General features: G+C 49.1%; 1 protein-coding gene across 1 annotated transcript in view; it reads left to right on the forward strand.

The window, feature by feature from the left end:
• Window positions 1-18,265, forward strand: part of MYO18B (myosin XVIIIB) — a 227,522-nt gene that overhangs the window by 174,409 nt on the left and 34,848 nt on the right. The window lies entirely within an intron of this gene.

Raw genomic sequence — 18,265 nt, forward strand, 5'->3', positions numbered from 1 at the left:
GAGTTTATCAGAAAAAAAAAATTTGCTTACTTTTGCCCTCAAGCATTGTTTGGCACATAGGAGGCATAAAAAATGCACGCCAAACGAAGTAGGAGCTTGACAGAAGTGGCAGAGAACTAGGAGTCAGGAGACTGGGTGCAAATCTCAGTGCCATCACTTCCCTACTGTGTGCCTTTGGTCAAGATGCTCACCTTCTGTGTCTCTGGTTATCTTATAAAATAGGATAGTCATTGCAACTCCATCACATCATTTCAAGGCAGATTTAATGAAATAATGCATTTAAATGCTTATCACGGCATAAAGCAAACTCACTGTCACATCATCATCATTATCACTGCCTTAATTTGTTCAGGCTGCTGTAACAAAACACCATAGACTGGGTGGCTTATAAACAACAGAAATTTACCACTCACAGTTCTGGAGGTTGGGAAGTCCAAGGTCAAGGCACCAGCATTTTGGCGAGGGTTCTCTTCCTGGTTCATAGCTGGTGCCTTCTTGCTGTGTCCTCACACAGTGGAAGGGTCTAGGACTGTCTCTGCCTTCTAATCCCATTCATGAGGGCACTGTCCTCATGACCTGATCACTTCCAGAGGCCCCACCTACTAATACCATCACCTTGGGGGTTAGGATTTCAAAATACGAATGGAGTGGAGGGCCAACATTCAGACCAAGCAGTCATCATCACTGTCACCTCCATCATCACCACTACCACCACTGCCATCATCATTCACCATCATCATCATCACCACTACCACCATCACTGCCATCACCATCCTCATTCTCATCACTGTCATCATCGTCACCACCAGCACCACCATGAGAGTGAGACCCAGAGCAGAGAGCCCAGAAGAGCCCCCTCGAGAACAGGCAAGCTCTGAGCTTTAGAGCAGAGGCATAAGCCTAGGCAGTGGTTAAATCATTTCCAGTTGGACAGTTCTGGGAATTCTGTCCCCCACGTTCTGGCCCCACCCCCCCCACCCCCATGACCCATGGGTTCATAGATGCCTCCTTTTTTGTGCTCAGTGTCCTGGGCACCAGCTTCATTGGAATTCTGTTCTTTGCCCAGTCTTGCCTTGGCTGCATTCCAGGTAAATGACCTGGAGCCCATCCTGCTGCATGTCACCCCTGCCGCCTGCCTGCTCACATAATTAGAATCAACACATTCATTTCCCTAACAGCAGTCTAATCTTCGCCCTGAAAAGTTTTCACATGGAAGAAGAAAGGCAAAGACAAGCTACATCTGTCCTTGTTCAGGCAATTTGCAGCTGTCCGCAACTGACATCCACCCAGCTGGGCAGCCGAGCCAGGCTTCCTGTTCGCTTTTGGTGGGAGGTGATGCAGTCGATGCCGTTATTAAAATTTGGCAGTGGTTTAGACATGCAGCGTTCTGCTGGAAGGAGGCTTATCAACAAACACTCAGGGGGAATCCTTTAGGCTCCAGCCTTTATGAGCTAATTGCTTGGCAGGTGGGGAAGAAAAGAGACTGATGTGACTTCTCAGCAAACAAAAGGAAAAGAACTCAGGAGATAAAATGGTTTTCACTTCTTCTGAGAGGGTGGCCAAACCTCACGAGGTTGTACCCAGTAGCAATGAAATGTGCTATGCCAGGGATCAGCAAATGTTTTCTGTATAGGGCCGGCAGTAAATATAGTTTAGACTTTGCAGGCCATACTATAGCTGTTGAAACTACTCAACTTTGCTGTAGCACAAAAGCAGCCAGAGACAGTACCTCAGTGAATGAGCATGTGTGTTCCAATAAACCTTTGTTTACAAAGCAGACTGGTGGTGGGCCAGATTTGGCCCCTAGACTGTGGTTTGCCAGCTGCTGCTCTAAGCTCTTTTGGAAGGAAAAGCAGAGTTGGGAATGCATAGCAGAACTAGATTTAAATCATAGCTCTAGCCCTTCCAGACTGTGTGTACAGGGCAAGTCACCTGCTTTCTTTGAGTCTCAGTTTCCTCATCTGTAAAAAGGGGTCTAAGGTAACCTGGATATTAGAGGAGTGTCTTGCACATATTAAATGTCAATAAAGTGTAACTCTCCCTAGTGCCCACTTCCTCACCCCTGCTAAAAATCACGAGGGAGTAAACCTGATGAAAGACGGCTGCCTGGAGCTTTCCTGTTGACCCCTGCTATGAGGACAGGATCGGTGATGCCAGTCTTTCTGTAGCTCATTTGAAGGTCTAGCGGCTCTGAGTTTCCCAAGGATGGTCCTTCTGTTGTCCGTTTCTACCAGGGCCCTCCCACGCCAGTATGCTGCCCCTGGCTCAGCCCACCCATCTCCATCACAAGGACACAAATCAAGATTCTGTGTACACACATCTCTTGTTAGAATGAGTAGCTAATGAGGGTAGTTTAACGTGAGGCCAACATTGAAGACTGTGTCTGCAGGTCAAGGACACTGTGTTTCAAAGCCAGTATTATCTCTGTGTTTTAACTGGTGCGATTTTTAGGGTCTTCAGGACAGTTCTGACGTTTGTGTGATGATGCTAATAGTTAAGACTCACTTGAGTGGGGTGGGGGGGGAGGGGAGGAGATTGCTCTTTGTAGGAGAAGGGTAAACACAACCCTGCTTTGTGACTCTGTGGATTTACATATTTATTGTTTCTGTTATGGACGTCAGCTGGAGGTTGATTTTAAGTTGGGTTATGTATAGTTTGTATTTACTTATTATTGTCATTGTTGTGGCTGTTATGATTATTATTTCTATAACAGCCTACCATGTGTGCCAGGCCTAAACGTGGTTTGTACATTCTGCCATTTACTTTTCCCAAAGTCCCCGTGACCTACCTCCAAATCAGAGTGTCATTCTCAGACCAGAAGCCTTGGCTGCAGGACCTCACACCTCTGAGTCATGATCTGCATTTTAACAAGACCTTCAGGTGACTCACACAGACAGGAAGAGCCCTGATGTAGGTGCTTCACCCTGACTCTGTTACAGGTGAGGGGCAGGAGGCCGAGAAGGGTGAGAGACAGGGCTTCTCCCATCCAGACCCTAATCACACAGTCTACTGCCCAGAGTAGCTTATGGTCCCTGCTTTTGTATCAGTGATTTGGTGGTTTTGCTTCTGTGTCTTTTTCCCCCAATGACACCATCTACTTCCTTTCTTCTTCTTCTTCCTTTCTTCTGATTCTTTAAGAAGAATCACTTTCTTCTTAACCCTTCCAGGGCGGGGCCCAAAAGTTAACTACACACCCAGGAAGGGTTCAGCTATCTACTGTGGTGAGACATTTGCATATGCAAAACTGAGAACCTGCTGTTTCTTTGTTTTGTTTTGTTTTTTGGCTGCACTGGGTCTTCCTTGTTGCCTGCGGGCTTTCTCTAGCTGAGGAGAGCGAGGTTACACGGGCTTCTCACTGCGGTGGCTTCTCTTGTTGCAGAGCACGAGCTCTAGCCACACGGACTTCAGTAGTTGTGGTGCGTGGGCTTCAGTAGTTGTGGCACACAGGCTCAGTAGTTGTGGCGCACAGGCGTGGTTGTTCCGAGGTACGTGGGATCTTCCTGGACAAGTCCTCGAACCCGTGTCCTCTGCATTGGCAGGCGGATTCTTTTTTTTTTTTTTTTTTCTGTACGCGGGCCTCTCACTGCTGTGGCCTCTCCCGTTGCGGAGCACAGGCTCCGGACACACAGGCTCCGCGGCCATGGCTTGCGGGCCCAGCCGCTCCGCGGCATGTGGGATCTTCCGGGATCGGGGCACGAACCCGTGTCCCCTGCATCAGCAGGCGGACTCTCAACCACTGCGCCACCAGGGAAGCCCGGCAGGCGGATTCTTAACCACTGCACCACCAGAGGAGTCTGAACCTCAGGATTTTAGAACAGGGGCCAGGTAGTAAATACTTTCAGCTTTGTGGACCACAGAGTCTCTCTGTCTCAACCTCTGAACTCTAAAAGCAGCTGTAGACAAGACAAAAAACGAGTGTAGTTGTGTTCCAATAAAACTTTATTTACAAAAACAGGTACAGGCCAGATTTGATCCCAGGAGCCAGAGTTTGCACCTTGTTTGGAACATAAAAGTTGAAAGGGTTTTTCCTCAGGTGCTGGGATTTGCATAGTAAACTCACAGACCTACTTTAGAGGTTCCTAGGGGCCCCACTCGGACATGGGGCCGTTTTGAGGATGGTTTTGCCTAGTTCAGACCATGTCTCTCCCAGGACAGCATCTGGCCTCCAGGGAGGGAATGAGGGAGGAAAGAGCTTCGAGGGGCTGTGGCTGACGTGCTCCCTGGCGCTGGGAGAAAGCCAGAGAGCCTGTCTCTGAACGGAGGGAAACCAGCAAGAAGCCGTTGGAACCACGCCTGCCTTCCCCGGAGCCAAGCCTCTGGATGAGAAGCAGGAGATGACCCTGAGCGGCTGCGAGGGCAGAACGGACAGACCCGGGAGAACCCTGGGCCCAGCTGCAGGGCGGATGTGATGAGGCTGTCCCTCCCAGAGGCACGTGCCACCAGGCCGTAACCTTGAGATGTGCAGGGGAGAGAGTGCGCGGTGGCACATAACCTTGAGATGTGCAGGGGAGAGAGTGCGCAGCGCTTGGAGGTTGCTTTTCCTTCCTGCTGGGTCAATAAAGGACTAAATGGACCATGAGCAACCACGTGGCTTTTGTAATTCTAGACTCCATCAAAGGGAAGATCAAAAAAGTGCACAGAGGGAGCTTCCTTCCGCATCTCTGAGTCTTCCTGCTGGGTGCCCGGGAGCTGACATGTACTGCCTGTCCGTGCTGTGGCCCACCTCGTGCCCCATCTCATTAAATGGGCACTTCCAATCCTTGGAGCGAGGTGGTATTTTTATCTCTGTTTTACACATTTTTTTTTTTTTTTTTTTTGCGGTACGCAGGCCTCTCACTGTTGTGGCCTCTCTTGCTGCGGAGCACAAGCTCCAGATGCGCAGGCTCAGTGCCCATGGCTCACGGGCCCAGCCGCTCCACGGCATGTGGGATCCTCCTGGACCGGGGCACGAACCTGCATCCCCTGCATCGGCAGGCGGACTCTCAACCACTGCGCCACCAGGGAAGCCCTGTTTTACACATTTTAAAGATGCTTACATAGAGGTGAAGTGACTTGCCCAAGGCTGGGTAGCTAGGAAAGATTGGCACCGGCACATGGAATCAGTCTCCTGACACTAAAACCTCTGCTCTCAATTGCAGTGTTGGTGTTTCTCAAACATCGAGTGCGTACAGATCACCCTTGGATGTTGTTCAAAGGCAGAACCTGAGTCAGCAGGGCTGGGACAGGGCCGGAGAGCCTGCATTTGTGACCGGCGTCCTGGTGATGCTGGCACACGGACCTCACTGGGAGTGGCTGGCCCTACATGATACCCTCTCCTTATTCCAGAGCCTCTGAAGTCACAGAAAGGGGAGGTTTATGTTTTGTAAGATGAGGTCACACAGCAGGAAGTGGCTCATTCAGGATTCAGATTCATAGCAGTGTGATCCAGAGTCCGTGTCTTCTAAATTAATGTCTCCCACCTACCATTATGCCTTTAGCTTGGCTCTCACCTGGGGTCGATTTTGCCTCTCAAGTAATAATATCTTACAATATGTAGAGACATTTTTGGTTGGCACAACTTAGGGGCCGGGTGCTGCTGATGCCTAGTGGGTTAGAGGCCGGGCTTGCTGCTAAGCATCCTGAAACACCCAGGACCACTTCCTTCCCCCGCCAACAAAGGTTCATGTGGCCCCAATGGCAGTAATGCTGAAGTTGAGAAACCCTGCATTTTAGCTCAGCCTTCTTCAGTCCAGAAAATCAAAATCCATCCAGAACCCCTCTCCGGAGGCCACATAGTGCCCTTGAATTAGAGGAGTTAGCATTTGAAACGGTCCCACAAAAGTGGCATGAGTAAGTGAGAATCATAACTAGCAAAAATGTCCATTTCCCAATGGATGGGTGGAAATTTCCCCAGGTCTGAAACGCGGCCAGGGTGTTCGTGTCTCTGTTAACATCCTCTTGCCTCTGCAGATGGAAGCCAGTCAAGTCTAGAGATCACTGTCTTCATCTCTGGTCGTCATCACGCCTGGCCACCCGCTGCTTGTCAGCATCTTTTGCTGTTTGTGCTGCATGCGCCGTTTTCTCTGACAGTAGCTCCTTCACCTGTTTCTCAGCGAGACAGCATTGTCTCTGGTCCAAGCACAGGGAAAGCCAGGATGGCCTTGATCGCCAATACCAATATCTCTCTGGTCCTTGTTCTCCCTGATCAGTTCTTGCGGGGAACGTATCTAATAATACAAGACTATTAATGGGGGTTGATTTACCTGGGAGGGATTGCTTTCCCCGCTCAGCCAGGTTCATTCGCGGTGGTACTTTGGTTTGTTGAGAACGCCGGCCAGGGCTTCAGTCGTGATGAGGCCATCAGATGTGTCTGAAAAAAGAAGGAGATCTAAAGAGGAAAGAAGCAGTGTGATAAATAATGTCTCATATGCGCTCAGCTCTTCACAGTTTACAAAGCACCTGAATGTGACTGAGCCTCACAGTATTCTGTGTTGAAGATCGGGAGGGAACTGATATTGATGGAGTTGAGGGGACAGACTCAAGGGTTTGCTCGCTGGTGCCTGGGGGGAGCCAGTGCGATGCCAGGTCTTGAGTCTGGTGTGGGTCTCAGCCTCACCCCTGTGCTGACTCTCGCTGGCTGTGCCTACCTGGCATAGCTGCTGGGATATGGTCACTTTGGTCACTGCTGGCTTGGGTGACTTTATTCAGGGGCCGTTTTCCGACTCCTGTATCTGTGGGCAGTGTCTGCAGTCTCTTGCCACGTCTCTCCTGGGACGCTCTGGACACATATGGATGCTGACAGGGATGAGACCTAACCTGCCCTGGGGGGTTGGCACATGGGCAGTCAGGATTTTATCTGATGTGGGGGCATGTTTGTGTGACTTGGGACCTGGCAGTGATGGAGTGGGACAAAGCATGAACATGTTCTGGTGGAGAGGGGACTGGAAGGATGTGGGGGACCATGTTTGGGGCAGTAAAATGGTGTGGCCAGTGGGGCGTGAGACTGAGGTCACTGGATGCCTAAATGAGGCATGTTGGAGGGCCAGGAGAAATGGGGGAGTGGGGGAGAAGAGACCCCCCCAAACTTGCTGTGTTTAACAAGGTGTCACCCAGTAGTTCTGAGAGCAGGAAAGAGGGCTGATGTTTATCGAGCATAAAACTTGCTGTGTTTTATCCGACATTTCAATCACCTTCCACCCATGAGTCCTCAGCTAGTCCCACAGCACAGTGATGCTGTCAGTACTCCCACTTTACAGATGAGGAGACTGAGGGTCAGGGAGGTGGGTGACAGGCTTGCTCATAGTCATGCCGCAAGTGATGGAGCTGGGTTGCAAGCCCATGTCTGTGTGAGTTGAAGACCTGTGGTGGTCAGACCCGCTGCATACGGCCCCCACTGTGAATGTAGAGCTGGGAGAATTTAAAGCTGAATGTTTATGGGATGACTTCTAAGTTCCAGCTACTGCATTAGGCATTTGGGATATTAGGCTGAGTATAGCCCTACTCATAATGAGCTCAGTATAGCAGGAAATTAGAAATTGGAAATTAATTACAATCTGATGGAGGTGTGTGCTTAACTCAGTGACTTGTCCCAATACACAGAGATGAAAGTGGCTGATTCTACCCAGGGGAGCCAGAGAGGCCATCCCAGAAGAGGTGGCTGTGGAATGGGTCTTGAGGGATGAATAGGAGTTCATTTGTCAGAGTAGAAAAGAGCACTCCAGGTGGAGGAGTGGTAGGTCCAAAGGCACAGAGGCATGGAAGGACAAGGCATGTTTGAGCACTGTGGGAATGACTGATGTGTGGGTGCACTGTTGGCCGTGGAAGGAGAGGAACCTTGGAAGATGAGTTGGAAGAAAGACTGTGAAAGCCTTGATAGCCTCAACTGCACAGTCTGGACTTGGGGAGGTGAAGAGGCACTGAAGTCTCTTAAGCAGGAGAGGACTTGATTGGATTAAAAAGATTCTCCCTTGGATGCTGTATGGAGTGTGGATTGGAGAGGGGGCTGGATTGAAGAGGAGGACCAAGATGATGAGAACCCTCAGGAGATGGTGATGAAGACTAAATTTACAGGGGATGGAGAGCAGGGGAAAGAGGCAAGAGATAAGCCCACTGTGTTGATATGAGATACTGTACTTGAGGATCAGAGAAGGGGCCCGGTGTACATAGGAATAAGTTGTTCTCTCACTTTAACTTGTTTGGATGCAAAACCTGAGGCCACTTGGGAAGTTTCAAAGTCTGGTTCAAAAGTTCAGTAATTCAAAGTTCAAAGTTTCAATAGTTTCTCTATTTCTGCAGTCATGTGGGGTCGTGGGCTGGGAAGATCTATGAGCTTCATTTCCATTTAAATTGAAATAAGACATGTCAAAAGTGGCTTGATAATTACTGCCTGGAGCAATGGCCCTCTGATGGGGGAAGTGCGGTGTCAGTGTACATGGTACAGAGAATTTCCGCATTTGAGGCTTAATTACGTTGATATAATTATTTGTCAGGAAAATCAGGTGGCACAGATATGTCATATTTGCACTGGAGCAGAAAAAATGAAATGCCTTTCTTCCTTTTTGCAGGAAGCAGTTGGGTGGGCAACTCTGGGAAGTGGGGAGTGGGGTGTTTGGATTCACGCCAGGTCAGGCTTTCTTTCTGTGGCTGGAGGTTTTTTCAGGACGCTGCGGGTGCCAACCTTGAGAGATTTGCACTCCGGTGACAGTTCTTTGTCCATTTCTGAAGGCGCTGCAGCAGAAGTCACAGGCTGGGGCGGTTCTAGGGCTGGGAGGGCTACGAGCTCTGAGTAGTTAGAGCTGTAAGGAACGTTAGAGAGGTTTTTTAAAAGTTTTATTTGCAAACCTTGTGACCCTAAGACTCACAGCCCACTGGTGCCTTGAAGCCTGCTCACCCTGCCCTCCCCACTGCCATCCTGCTGGCTCCAAAGACCCTCAGCCGCATTCCCTTTCTGTGTGTGAGGGTCTCATGCCCTTCCAAGGAGGCTGTGCCTTCTGCCACTCCCCACCCATCAGGAGAAACGTGGGACCACAAGAATCAAGTTCAGAGCCCCCTCCTCATAACTGTAGCCCCAGCCCGTGGCACTGTTATGACTCGAGTAGCTGGAGCCGGGGTTTAGGCAAAAATGGCTCATCCGAAGTGTGAGAACAGAGAAAGGAGAGAGGCACACACTTGCTGACAGAGAGATGACCTGGGTAGGAAAGACTCCAGTTCTACTTCTGCCACCCAGTGGCCCCAGCAACCTTGGCCAGGTGGCTTCCTGCCCTGAGCCTCAGTTTGGGTCCCTGGTATATGGTGTGTACGTCCACAGATGTTTACGTGATGCGTGGACGTGCGTAGCAAATACATCTGAGACTTTCTGCAGGCTGGCTCTTTATCATCTAGAACAGCCCAAATTACCTAAAATATTAGCTTTCCAGAAAGCTATAAAGGCCCTCAGGTAGTAGCTAGGGGCATTTTAAAACAATCAGCTTGAAAAATGAGAAGGGAAATGAAAGATAGCAAGCAGGCGCCCGGAGCCCCACGCATTCTTCTGCCTGGAGATACCGGAGAGTCCTGGTAGGGCAGGGGCGCCACGGTCCCCTGCTCGTCTGCCTGGCTAACTCCATTCTGCCTTTCCTATAAAACTCTTTTGCCCCAGTGCATGTCCAATAGATGTGTCTGTACACACATGAAGAAGTGAACACAGGATGGAGACACACCAACATACTCATCAAGAGGGGCTGTCCCAGAGGTAACAGACTGAAGGGCAATTTTTAATGTTTTTTTTTCCTTTGGAAACTCTATTTTCTAAATTCTGTGTAATGAACCCTTTTAGAACCAGAAAAGAAAGGTAATGATGTATAAAAGAAAAATAAAAGATCACACGGTGTTTTATTAGTTTGCTCGGGCTGCTGTAACCAAGTACCACAAACCGGGTAGCTCGGTAAAACAGCAACGCATTGTCTCACATTCTGGAGACTAGAAATCTGAAATCAAGATGTCGTCGGCAGGGCCTTGCTCCCCTGAAGGCGCTAGAGGAGGAACTGTCCCATGCCCCTCTCCTGGTGGTTTGCTGGCAATCTTTGATGTTCCTTAGATTATAGGTGCATCTCTTGAATCTTTTGTCTCCACACGGCGCTCTCCCTCTGTGGCTTCACATCATCTTCCCTCTATGCATGACTGTCGCCATTTCCAAATTTCCCTCTTGTCATAAGAGCACCAGTCATATTGGATTAGGTCCCTCTCTCATGACCTTGTTTTAACTTGATTGCCTCTGTAAAGACCCTGACTCCAAATACAGTTGCATTCTGAACTACTGGGGATTAGGATTTCAATATATCTTTGGGGGGGACATTGTACAACCTATGAACAGATGTGTTCCAAGAAACGAGAAGCAGCTCAGGATTCCTACAGGGTTTTCCTTTGTGGTTGAGGGAGTCACTGGAGATGGGGCCTGTGGGTGAAGAAGTGTCAGTGTTACTGTGAGGGCTAGCCTCCAAGATGGTTCTCAGCGGTCCCCATCTCTGCCTTCACACCCCTCTGTAGCCTCCTCCGTACTGTATCGGAGTTGGTCTGTGTGACCAGTAGATGGTCAGGAGCAATGGAATGTCAGTTGGAGGCTAGGTTATAAAAGGTCTTTGGCATTTGCCTTGCTCTCCCTTGGATCACTTGGCTCTGGTAAAGCCAGCCACCATGTCATGAGGACACTCAAGCAGCTCAGTGGGGGCCCTCGTGGCAGGGAACTAAGGCCTCCAGCTGATAGCCATGTCAGTGAGCTTTCTAAAAAGGACTCTCCAGCTTCAGGGTGGCCTTCAGACAACCATGGCCCTGGCTGACATCTTCACTGTAACGTCGTGACAAATCCTGTGTAGGTTTCCCATGGCTGTTGCAGCAAATTACCACAAACACAGTAACTTTAAAATAACACAGTTTATTCTCTGATAGTTGTGAAGAAGTTCGGAAGTCCAAAATGAGTCTTAAGGGGTTAAAATCAAGGTGAAAGGAGGGCTGGTTCCTTCTGGAGGCCCCAGGGGATGATCCATTCCTTCCGTCTTCCAGCTTCTAGAGGCAGCCAGCATTTCTTGGCTTCTGGCTGCATCACTCCTATCCATGATTCCATCATCACAGCACTGTTTTCTTCCCCACTGACCCTCTCACCTCCCTTTTTTAAGGACCCTTATGATTACATTTAGGGGCCACCCAGCTTATCCACATAATCCAGGATGAACTCTCATCTTAAGATTTTTAATTTAGTCACATCTGCAGAATTCCTTTTGCCATCTAAGTGAACATATTCATATGTTTCGGGGATTAGGACGTGGACATCGTTGGGGGCCTTATTCATCCAACCATAGACCATGAGCCAGAACCACACAGGTGAGCCACCTCTGAATTCCTGACCCACAGAAAACCATGAGAGAGAATGATATTTGATATTTCAAAAAGACTAGTTGTTGAGGCAATTTGTTATGTAACAATAAATAATACAGACTGGGGGTTGTAATCCAGCATTTGGTTGTAACACTTGACAATTGTAATTCTGGATTTATTGTAATGTTTTCCTTGAAATATACAACTAGAAGAGTGCAAATCTTAAAAGTGTACAGTTGGATGAATTTTTACAGACTGAAAACACCCTCATCTGTTTTTAATAATGAAGCCTGGATATAGCCCAGATGCCTCTGTGCTCTGTTTGCTCTCAGATTCATTCCCACCGTTTCTCTGCTATGTTCTAAACTGTTTTAAGAGCTTGCCTTCTGGTAGGTTCAGCCAAATGAACGGCAGTGAGGGACAGTTGAAAGACAGGAGGAGTGGAAGAACCAGCGCATTTCTCCCTCTCTCGCACTGCCTTGGGGTCGGGGAGAGGGGACATCCCTGACTGCAGCCCAGCCTCTGTAATTCCGGATCCCATTTAGGACCCTCCTCCCTGACTGCAGCTCCCATTGGGCAGCCCTGCTGTTGCCCGTTGGATGGCCCAACTTCTTGGCTTTTCCTTCCAGCCCTAGGTTGGCAGTGCCTTCCTGTAGTTGTTAATCTCTTCTGGCTTCTCATCTTTTCCATCACCTGAAAAACCAATTCCCTATATTAAATTCCTTTGGTTGAATGATCTAGAGTGATTTCTATTTTCCTGACTGATACAGGCTCCTTGGAGGCATTGCATTAAATCCTTCTGGTTTCAACAAAAAAGTATCAGGTTCATAGAATTCATTTTCTGAGAAATGAGGCTATCCTCACTATACAGTTCCTGCAGGTTTCATGTTTTCGGAGTCTTTACTTTGAAAGAAGGAAATGGGAACCTTTGTTAGGTATCAAGTACGTGCCACAGTATTAGGTATACCAGATATACGCAGTTTTACGTTATTTCACTTGTTCCTTGCAATACCGTCTGTCGCAGAATAACACTGTCATTTTAACAGATGAGGAACTGAAAGTAAGGAAGGGTTAGTTATTCTTCAAAATTCACAGAGTGCTTCAGGGTTCATCTCGTCCTAAAGCCAGAGCTGCTCCTGCTGCTCCCATGTTGGTAGTTTGCATCTCCCCCTCCCCACCAGCCAGGGTCCCTCCCTAAGTGTGGTTGGGCTTCAGCTTCCCTCGGTTTCATAGAGCACTCATCAATTTTCAAGGAGAAATACCAGAAGTACCAGCCCCACCCCACCCCCGCAACCAACTTATATAAGTGTCTTCTTTGAGGATTCAGGAGCCATTTCCAGGAGGATTGAGATCATTTGAAGTGTGGCAGAGTTGGGAGTTCCAGTTGATGCTGGTGGATGGCGCACAGGGCAGTACTGGGCTGAAGCACTTAGCTTAGTGGTTCAGAGAAAGGACTCAGGCCCCACATTGCCTGGGTCTGTGCAGTGATCGATTAGGCATGCCTGCCACAGGAGAAGAAAAGGACAGGAGGAGTCGTGAGGTGTTTCCTGACCCTTTGGAAACAGGGAGGCCTGAGCTTGAACCTACGTGTCACTGTCTAGGTGGGTGACTTTGGGATCTTTGATGAGTCTCTCTGTGTCTATCACCACATCATTAAAATAAAACACTTTGCAGGATGATTATGAAGAAAGGACATTGTCTAGTGACAACTACCTTCTCCTTAGTCCCCTTCCAGCTGGAAGCTGGGCTCTTTTTCAGTCTTAAATAAGAGAATCTGATGCATCAATTGGGGTTTTCTAAGGGGCACCCCAACTCTTTCCCAAAATGGGGCTGAACGCTTCCTGCTAATGCTCACTCCATTGCCAGTATGGCCTTGGAGCTCTTGCCAGGACACAATGCACGGGGCTTTTACTTTCCCCCATAGCCTCCTTTCTCCCAGGCAAGTGACCCTTGGACAATTTGAATGAAACAATGGCAGTTCCTCATAACCTTGCTTTCTGGGAAGACTCCCCCCAGCTCTGGAGACACAGGCATCCTTGGATGAAGCAGGAGCAAATAGAGGCAAAGGGGAAAATAGCTGTGGGCTGGAGTCAGGAGACCTGGGTCCACTCTAGCCTGTCATGTCTTGGGTGCATGTCCCTGGGCAAGTGACTTAACCTTCCTGAGGCTCAGCCTGCTCATCTGTAAAATGGGGATAATGAGGCTGCCATGAGAGGCATTGAGCAGGTGGACCAGGGGGTTGTTGATTGCAGTGCAGAGAGAAATGAAGTCCTGTATTTTTAATTTTCTAATAACAAAAGTAAGTCATATTCTTTGCAGAATATCGGAAGAACTATAAAAAGGGGGGAAAAATCACCTGATATCTCACAGCAAGAGATAATAGCTCTGCTACGAGTTTGTTGTAATGTTCTCGCGTTACTTTTTATGTGTTTATATTGTATGTGATTCTGAGGGTTTTTATTAAAGATTGCGTGAGATAAGGTTTTTTTCAAACATTTAGTAGCATGCCTGCCCATGTGAGAAATAGAAATAAATACGTTCATTTATTAACTATTCACAAATACTTATTAAGTATGTGCTATATGTCAGACTGGGAATATTTGTGTGTGTATCTGTAAATACACATGAGAACACATTCACACATATACATATTTATGTATTTACATTTATACATTTACATTTCTATATACTACATGAATACTTTATATAAACATATATTTATACACATTTACACAGCATATGCAGGTGCGTATAATTTTTTCTTAACACCAGGCTGTGTAACATGAAGTTTCTATTTGTCATTAGCACATCAGAAAAGAATAACAAGGTGAATTTTCATCAGGTTTTGAGGATGTTTTGAGATAGTCTGATCTATAATATAAACTAGGTGAAATTAACTTTGGCAGGCCTTGTGGGACACCTCCAAAGTTTAGAGAGGCAACCTCCAGAGCTGCAGAAAGTGACATAGGAGAGTCCTGTGCATGCAGGCAGGAGAGGGTCCTCTGAAGGTTGAGATGCCCGGGGGCAGAGAAACCAGACAACAGTTTTAAATATTAGCCTCTAATGGAACATCACAAGAGGAGATGATTTTAATTGCAGCCACTGGTTATTGTACACACTGCTCCCAACACGGGCAACTCCACACAGCACGTTCCAGGGGGAGCAGCTTGGGAGTTTAACAAGGGTTGATGACTCTCTCGCGTGATGCAGGGGAGGCTGGCGCGTACACATACCTCGTAGTCTTGTGTTGATCTCTGTGTGTGTGGTGAGTATTACGTGTGCCTTAGTGTGTGTCCCTCCTTCATTCACCTCTTACAGTCATCCAGTAATGCCATTCACTCAATCCCAAGACATATTGAGTGCCTGCTCTGTTCTAGATGGCAGCAATACAGAAAGATCAGGGCCCTGAAAGAATGATGCTCCTGGAAGTTAGGATTTTATCTACACTGCCTGTGCCTAGATCAGTGCTGTTGGCACATAGTTCATGCTCAGTAGATGCTTATTGAATGAATGGTATGACACTATATATATATATATATATATATATATATATATATATATATATATAATGAATATATAATAATCTGTGTTAGTATGTTGTGTGTCTATTACAGTGTATATCACTACATTGTAGCTGCGGAGTAATATGGACGTATGGTATATTTATTAGTAGGTTTCTATTGTACACATCTTACTGTCTAAATACTTTTGTTCCCTAATTTCCCCCCCCCCACAACTTCTTCCTGCTCCAAGCCCCCAAAGAGAGAGTAAAACAGAGAAGACCAAGCTCATACTTGGCCTCAAAACACAATCCCATTTGCGTAGCAGTCCTGACCCGATCCTGAGCGCTGCTGGTCATGGAGATGGAAGAAGGCCCCAGAGGGGGCCTCCCCTGTGCCCCCTTCTCCTGGTGCACCACCCTCCATGTCTCTCAAGCCACCTCTGGCTTGGGCCTTGTTTTGTCTGCCCCCAGGAGACTAGTGTGGGCACCACATCCATTTCGCCTAATGACTTGGTCTGGGCAATCAGCAGACTAGTTGGTTTTCAAGTTGAAACAGGAAAGGTTTGCTGATTGCTGATTACACAGACTCTGAATTTCCCTAATCTGCCTCCCTGGGAGGTTCCTGCTGAGCCTGAGGCGCGTCCCCAGGCAGATGGGGGTGGGGCGCGGAGGGCAAGGGGCATAGTGGAGGGTGGCGGTAGCGGCAGGTCCCTGGCACCACAGGCCTCACCTGTGTGTTGATGGTTTTCTCGCTCTCAGCTCTCCTTGCTCTGTCTAGCTAACTCATCCTCTAAGCTGCCCTTGCTTTCCACCCGTCTTTCCTCTGCAGATGGTGAGAAAGCTTTCAGAGCCCTGCATGCCAGCCTCCTTATTCTCTGAGTGACCTTGGCAAACCCCCCCGGTGACGTGGGGACACCCACCCAATTGCTCGTCGTTCTCCTCTGAGCGTTAAAACGTAGCGATGCCACCGCTGGCCAAGCCTTTCCTCTCTGCCAAGCTCATTCGATCCTCACAACAGCCCTGGGAAGGGGACTGCAGCTGCCCCCATTTTACCCGTGGGGGTCAGAGAGGTTGAATAACTTGCTGAAAGTCTCACAGCCAGTGAGTGGTAGAGCTGGGATTCGAACCCAGGCATCCTGGCTCCAGAGCCTACTTTCACTTTCATGATATTATGGATCTGATGCATCTCAGGTCCCTATTCCCTCTGCTCACTTGCTTGGTCCTGGCTCAGAGCCACCTGTCCCTGAGACCCAGCATCCCTCCCCTCCCTGTCCTCTGTCCGCCAGGAGGCTTCGTGCGGATCGAGACTGTAAGACCTCGTTGCTCCCTCCGTGCGACGTTGACGTGGGCCAAGGTCACCCAGGCACAACCAGGAGGGGACATCTGGGCTCTTCTCTCTCAGCTCGTGTGGCCTAAGGGCCTCACCTGAGAACCCAAGACTTGGCTGCCCAGTTTTGTGGTCTCCCGGCTGCATGACCTTGGGTGGGTCTTTTTGCTGTTCTGGTGCTCAGTTTCCTCATCTCTAAAAGAAACATTCACCACGTGCCTGGAATGGCCCAGACATGGACATGGGTAGCATCTCCGTGTCTTACAGATACACAGGTGCCTCGTCCCCTCGCCTCCCAGGGACGCTGTCATCCTGGCCCACTAGCAAGAAGCAGTGCTCGGGCGGTGCTCCTGTAATCTCCTGGGATTGTGTGCCCAGCCATTTTCCTAGATGTCTTTTTTTTTTTTTTTTTTTTGCGGTACGTGGGCCTCGCGCTGTTGTGGCCTCTCCCGTTGCGGAGCACAGGCTCCGGATGCGCAGGCTCAACGGCCATGGCTCACGGGCCCAGCCGCTCCACGGCATGTGGGATCCTCCCGGACCGGGGCACGAACCCGTGTCCCCTGCATCGGCAGGCGGGCCCTCAACCACTGCGCCACCAGGGAAGCCCTAGATGTCTTTTTGAGCTGACAGGCTTGCATCCTGGGCGAACACCCCCCGCCCACCCCCACCCCCCCTGCCGGCCCACGGTGTGTTATTTCCTCTGACAGTCCACCGACCTCCTGCCTGGGGGCCCGACCTCCTGCCTGGGGGCCCTGCCTCAGACCGTTTCTCACTTTGTCAGCACCAAGATGGGGATTTCACAGCTGGCAGTTTCAACCAGCAGCACCGCTCCCCCACCTCTCCACGCCACTCCTCCTATCGTCAGCTGGGCTTGCTTCTTTGGCTTTCTTGGTCTTTGCTCGCTGTCTCTCTCAAATTGGGGAAGACTCAAAATCAGCGTAAAGGCACAGATTTACAGTACCATGAATGGACAAGCTGGTCTGCTATGCAGAGCTGAGCATGTCCCCGTAACGAGGAGCAGCCCTGGTCCCCGCTGGCTTTCACTGGGGCGGGCAGACAGAGCCCCAGAAAGATCACTGGCCTGGGAGCAGGGCAGACCGGGGTTCCACTCCTTGCAGCCTTGAGTGACTTCAGTGGCCTCGGTTTCCTCATCTACAAAATAAAGAAAAACAATCCCAGGCTCAGAGAGGGACTGTGAACCGTTCACGGTCCCGCAGCTAGTGGGTTGCGTGGGGAGCTGGGAAGTGTACTTAGATTGACCCTCAATCCTTATGTTTTCACCCCTTCACACTCTCATCAGTTGGTATATACAAGTTCATTAAAAGACGGCAGTCAAAAAAGAAACGTGACATAATTAGAGCAGCTCAAAAGAAAAATCCTATTCGTAACCCCTCTTTGCTCCCATCCATAAATATTCTCATCTCTCCAGGTGTTTTCCCAGCTGCATGTGTGCTATTTGCGTGTAGACTTGGGCACGATATTCTCTGTTCTCTCCTGCTTGCTTAACGTTACTTCACAGAAGGCGTTCCGTGCTGCCACCATCCTTACTTCTAATGTTGACGTCTGCTTAATAGCATCAAAGTGACGCGCTGTGATTTCCGTAACCAGTCCCAGTTGCTGGGTGACAAGGCGGCTCTCAGCCTCTCGTGTCATCAGGAGCACTGCCCCAGGCATCCTCGGGTACAGAGCCTTGCTCTGTGTTTTGCTTTATACCCCATGGGATTAATTCCCAGAAGGTGGGTTTCTGGGTTTAACCCCGGGTTTCTCAGGCTGGACACTGTTGACATTTGTGTGAAGTAACCCTTCATGGTGGAGGTTGCCCTGTGCGTTGTAAGATGCTGGGCAGCGCCCTTGGCCTCTACTCTGCTAGATGCCATCAGACTCCCAAGTGTGACAACCAGAAATGCCTCTGGACGTCGCCTGATGTTCTCTGGAGGGCAAACACACCCTCAGTTGACAGTCATTGTGCTAAAGGGGAGGAGTGTGGGAATAACGTTACAAATGAAAGAGATTTTCCAGAGAGTCTGGACAAATATCCAGTCAGGGCAGAAAGTAACGGGATGGGCATGGAGAGTCGGATACACCAAGCTTGGGTTCCAGCTCGAGTT

This window comes from Mesoplodon mirus (genome assembly GCF_964341445.2).
Source record: "Mesoplodon mirus genome assembly, chromosome: 13".
Lineage (NCBI taxonomy): Eukaryota > Metazoa > Chordata > Mammalia > Artiodactyla > Ziphiidae > Mesoplodon > Mesoplodon mirus.